The sequence below is a fragment of the Pinus tabuliformis genome, chromosome 7, assembly GCF_031772625.1.
Source record: "Pinus tabuliformis cultivar Carrire ecotype Pingquan chromosome 7, CPIR1, whole genome shotgun sequence".
NCBI lineage: Eukaryota > Viridiplantae > Streptophyta > Pinopsida > Pinales > Pinaceae > Pinus > Pinus tabuliformis.
In genome coordinates, this window is record NC_142293.1 from 1,978,044,918 (window position 1) to 1,978,050,917 (window position 6,000).

The window sequence follows — 6,000 nt, forward strand, 5'->3', positions numbered from 1 at the left end:
AGAAAAGTGCATATACATGCAGGTTCGACACATGGAAGTAGTGTATACCTTATAAAATATGTTTCAGTTGTTTCTGTTTGCTGTTGCAGAGTTCTGGGTTCTGGTTTGGGTTCTAGTTACTCTATTCTGAATGATCAGACTGATGGGTTGTCAAAGTAATTGATTGATTCAGTTGTGGTTGGTTAATAAAGTCATTGGTTGATGCTGATGTATTTGATGATTGAATTATAGTTATAATGTTGTTGATGGATCCAGTCTGAAAATTTATGAAACGTGGTCCTTGGATGAAGAAAGAAGGTCGTAGCCTTCTGTAGGTCGCAGCTTACGTACTAGTAAACATATTGGCTAGTACAAGAGTTAGGGGGTTGTAGCTCCCTTCCAGGAGAAGCTGGAGAACGAGAGAAGGTTGTAACCTTCTGCAGGTAGAAGCCTGCGTACTAGTATAAGTCTACACCAGTACAAAATTGTAAACAAATTTTCTTATTATTAAAAGAAGACAGAGACGACAGTAGCAGGTGGTTTTCACCCACATTGGGTTTCCACCTTATATCTTGGTGTTCATGTGTGTTGCTTATGTGTGATGCTTTATTCTTCTTTTACTACACTGTCTATTAAATCTCTAATATACTGGTTAAATTTCAATGCATGATAAATTGGGTAAATCAAAAGTTCTCTGCATATACGCAAGTTGCCTTAAGTACAGTCACGTATACACGCTAGTTCACTTAACTGAATTAACGTATACAAATATGTTTGGAAAATTAAATTATTGATCTGATAATACTGATTCACCCCCCCCCCCCCTCAGTATTATTTCCAACAATTGGTATCAGAGCAAGTCCTTCGGAAGAAGCTTGATCGCTTGAAGGGAGATCCATCATCATGAGTAATCAAGAAAACGTGGGATCCACCAGACTGCCAATATTTGATGGGAGCAACTTTGTTTATTGGAAGATAAGAACCACAACCTATCTCCAATAACTTGGAACAGATGTCTGGGAAATCGTGGAAGGAAGATATACATTTCCATCAGCAATACCTACAGATATGGCAGGTAAAAAACAATATGAAACCAATTCCAGGGTTGTCAATACATTATTGGGAAGTCTGTCACAATCAAAGTTTGTCAAAGTTATGCAGCTCAAATCAGAAAAAGAAATATGGGACAAAATCATTCTAAGCTACGAAGGAGACTCTCAGGTAAAACATACTAAACTGCAAACTCTCATAATTCAATATGAAACTCTTAAGATGCACAATGATGAAAGTATAGCTAGTTACTTCTTACGTATAGATGAGGTTGTTAACTACATGAAGAATCTGGGTGAAGAGATAAAGGAAGTTACCTTAGTTGAGAAAGTTTTAAGATCCTTGTCTACTAAATTTGAATCAAAAGTATCTGCCATAGAAGAAAAACAGGACCTACAGACTATCGCTATGACACAACTTCACAGAATCTTAACTGCCTTTGAGATGCGAAAAGGAGGCCCATCAGATATGAGAGAAGTCACATTTAAAGCTTCAACAAAAGGAAAGGAGAACTCAATGAATCAAGACATATTTTAGAACAAGAAGATGAAGTAAACTTTGTCAAGAAGCCTCAACAGGGTTTGTTGAGCCCCAAAACTGCCTCCTTTTCAAGCATTTTCTTCACCCTTCTTCCTCTATTTTCCCATGCCAGTGCATCCTAAGCCATCAAAAGTCATTGCATGTTGATTCCAGGAGTACATTTTAGTGATTTTCAAATTATATTATTATGTGTGTTATTTGGATGAGGTTTTGTTTCTCAGCTACGGAATGCAGCCACTTTCCGCAGCTAATTGGAAATTCCGCAGCAATCTTCATACTTTTGCAGGCTACAGGTGTCGAGAATAGGAACGAGCCACATGGGTAGTTTAGGAAATGTCAACACATGGATAGGGTCCTATTCATTTGATCAGATTCGAAGGAAAAGACCCCGGTCAAAGGGGAGTCAACGGAGAAGTTCTACAGCAGTTAGAACTCTATTTTGGCACACAATTGAGTCCGAGGTCTGTTCCTAAACATGAGGATTCGTTTGCCACCTGCATAACTAAATCCGACACCCACTATGCAGAGATTTACTATTTGTGCCAACCAGAAGGCTAAATCCTCGATACATGACCTGTTCATGTGTCTACTATAGAAGATTTTCCTCTTAGAAACAGTTATGAATTTCTCCTATAAATTCAAGCATTTGGAACACAAACAAGTTAATGTTTTTACTATTGAAATAGTTTGATTTTCGTTTGTAATCAAGAAACACACAGTTCTCTGTTTTCATAATATAAAAACTCTGTTTTCATATATGGCTGCCTGAGCGTGTGAAGTAGATTTGCATTGATAATCCAAGGTTGTGCAGAGGGCCCCTGTGTGGCTGAGGTTTCTTTTTCATTTATGTATATTTCCATTTGTATTTTCTTTCATTCAACTATATATTGCTTGTGTTTTGTTTATTTTCATAATCGTTTTAACATTGTATATGTATTGCAGCTAGTCACTTGTTTTTACTAACCCTGATAGATGCATTTCAGAGTAGCAGTAGGTCTTTAAATTTGTTTATGCTCGAGCTTCTTAGTTGTAATTCTAAACTTGCATCAAGTAGCACTTTTGGGACTCACTTCTTCTATTGTTCTTTAGTTTCCAGGTTCAAGTTGTTTTATGTTTTTGCTCAACAGGATAGACACTCATTACATAAGTACATGTTTCCATAGCCTTTAGTTGATGGTATACCCTCAGAGATAATTGGCGAAAGATGGAGTTTATGAATGAGATTTACTTGTTGTTTAGTACCTTTTCTTTCTTAATATAGTCACTCATGTTATAAGCTGATATTTCAGGAGCCTTTAGTTGATGAATTCAAGCTAATTGGCGAAGTGTTATTTTTATAAATGAGTTTACCTGTTGTTTATTAGTTTAGAGCTAGATAGTTTTAAATGTCATTTTCTCATGTTATAAGCTGATATTTCTGGAGCCTTTAGTTGATGAATTCAAGCTAATTGGCAAAGTGTTATGTTTATAAATGAGTTTACTTGTTGTTCATTAGTGTAGAGTTAGATAGTTTAATGTCATTTCTCATGCTATAAGATAATATTTCTGGAGCCTTTAGCTGATGACTGACTTTCAAGTTAATTGGTGAAGTATTATTTTTATGGATGAAATTACTGGTTGATCATTAGTTTAAAATCAGTTTCAAGTTTTACTTTTGCCTTTAGTTTAATTGCAGTAGTTCATTAGTCTTTAATTTTGCAGATAGAATAAACAGCAGAAGTAGTAGTTTCATTTCTAGTACTTCATTCTCGGTTTGATATAGATAGTTGCACGTTCATTTTCTCATTCAAGTTTTAATTTTGTAGATAGCAGTTTCAAGAGTCTTTTAAGCTCATATTTTGGAAAACATTACAATAAGCAAGAAAATAAGCTTTGTCTTCATCTTCTTGAAAATCCACTTCCAAACTTGACCTAAAAAGTACTTTTAAACTCCCACTTTTGCAATGGATTAGGATTTCAATTACATTGCAGCATTCTAGGAGGTCAAAAGAACAAAACCCCAAAACAACATAAAAATGAAAATAGTGAGGTAAGAAAGGGTTATCTAGCACATATAGTGCACTACACTTCATTAGTTTACGACACCTAGATTGATAATTTATGTAGAAATTTAGGACACTAAATTGACTAAACATTTTGGTGTCGTTACCGGGGAAGTGTAACTAGGTAGCCTATCTCTTACATTCAAAAAAAAAAAATTAATAATTTCTCGAGTATGCTCTCCTCTTGCACTTTTTGTGATCTGGAGGATCAGAAAAAGAATTATTAGTCCAAAAAAAAATCATCAAAAACAAAAACAAAAAATGACATGCAGAGAGAAAGAGATTCTCAGGGTAGATTTCTAGCTAGGGGCAGAAGTTCGATTTTCACAACTCCAACTACTCCACCAAGGATTAGAAAGGACACACCTCCATCCCAAACTCATACTCCCAGCCTTAGGATTCCTTAAATTCAAGGGGCAGCAACTCAATTAGAATATTCTCCCACTTCATCTACTAAACCAGATCTAGGAGAGGAACCCTTTTTCACCTCTATAGGGGAACCTATTGTATTTGAAGAAGTAGGAATACCTAGAGAAGAAGAAGAAATGGAAACTCTCTCTCATCAACCATTAATAGAAGAACCAGAAGATTTTGAGGAAACTATCATGGCAGAAGAAGAGCAAGATAGAGAATTTTCACTATTTGTAGGAGGGGGTAGAGGTAGAGGTAGAGGAAACAATGGAGGTATAGGTAACAATGGAGGAGGTAGAGGAAATAGGGAAGGAGATAACTCATTTGGATTCCCCATAGTAGATGAGGAAACACATACAATAATGAAAAACATTTCACCATCCGTCCTCCCAAACTTTTATGGGTTGAGAAGTGAGGATCCTGAAACATTTTTGTTTGAGTTTGAAGTCATATGCCGAACTTATGACTACTTAGAAGACTCTCAAAAACTCAAATTGTTCCCTTCAACACTAAAAGGGGTTGCTCTGAAATGGTTTATGGGATTAGTCACTCAATCCATTAGGACTTGGAATGATATGATGCAGACATTTTTGGATAGATACTTGGATTACTGTATGCCTACCAATCATAAGGATGAGGTATTCAAAATGATGCAAAAGGGAGATGAAAACTTAGAGGATTTGCTTGAGAGGTTCCAATACAATTTGAAAAGAGCAAAAATGAACAATTTAGATGAAGAGACCTTGAAAGCCCTTTTGTTGAAAGCCGTTAGAGATGAATGGATAGATATCATAAACATGATGGGGAAGGGAGACATCTCTCAACTTCCATTGAGTGACATAGCAGAACTATGTGTCCATCTCTCAAGAGGGAAATCTAAAACTAGGAAAGGACCTAGAGATCCTTCTCTTATTAGAGCAAAAAAATCTGGAACTGGAACTGTAAGTAGGGCAAAAATTCGCAATATGCTTGATGAGTTCAAACTGATATTTTAGGGAGCCTTAATGAGTAGCTAGACACCCTCAAAATCCAAAACAAGCAAAAAACAGAAGCTGATTCTTTAGCCATATTTTTTCCAAAATGAAAGAAGAAACATGCTCTAAGGGAATGCCCCTTAGATGCAAAAATTGTAGAAATTTGTATGATTTGTTCAGAAAGTCATGAGACCAAGGATTGTCCTTCAATCCTAGGTCTTAAGGCTATATTTCAAGAGGAAGTAGTACCAAATTCTGTAGAACCTCTTTGTTTTGTTACAAGAAGACCTTGGCAAGGGCTACAAAATCAAGGATTTAAAAATCCAATGAATTTTCAGCCCCCACCAAATTGGAATTCTTGGCAACAACCTTGACCTCAACCTCAAAATCAGTATTAATCTCAACCATCGGCAGAAGGGGTTAAAAATCCTTATGGGATATTTGGTCAATATTATCAATATCCTCCATCTTATCAGAGCTATCCTCCCCCACAAAATCAACAGCAAAATCAACAACCAAAATTTCCAAATCAAAGCCCTCACCTTTCGTTGACATTTCCACAACAACAACCTCCTCAACAAAGTCAAAACCCTCAACTCTTACTTCCATTTCAACAAAATCCAAATCAACTGCCGGCCCAACCATTACCAAACCCCAATAATAAAATCCCTCAGAATGCTTACATGGTAGAAGGACAACAATTTCCTACTTACATGATTGTTCCTCTAGATCTTAATGATGTTCAACTTAGATCTGGTTGGATTTTAGAAAAGGAAAAACCTTCTATATATATTCAAGAGCAAGATGCTTCTGAGGAGGACTCTTTGAAAGTCAATAAAAGTTTTGAGGAGACATCCTTTCAAAACCCAAACATTCAAAAAGAAAAAGAAAAAGAATCAATAAATACAACTCCCATAGTTGAACAACCTAGATCTACTTCCACACCTCCTTTTCCTGAGAGATTACAAATTGATAGAGAGGTGGAAAAACAGATCTTGTTGCCC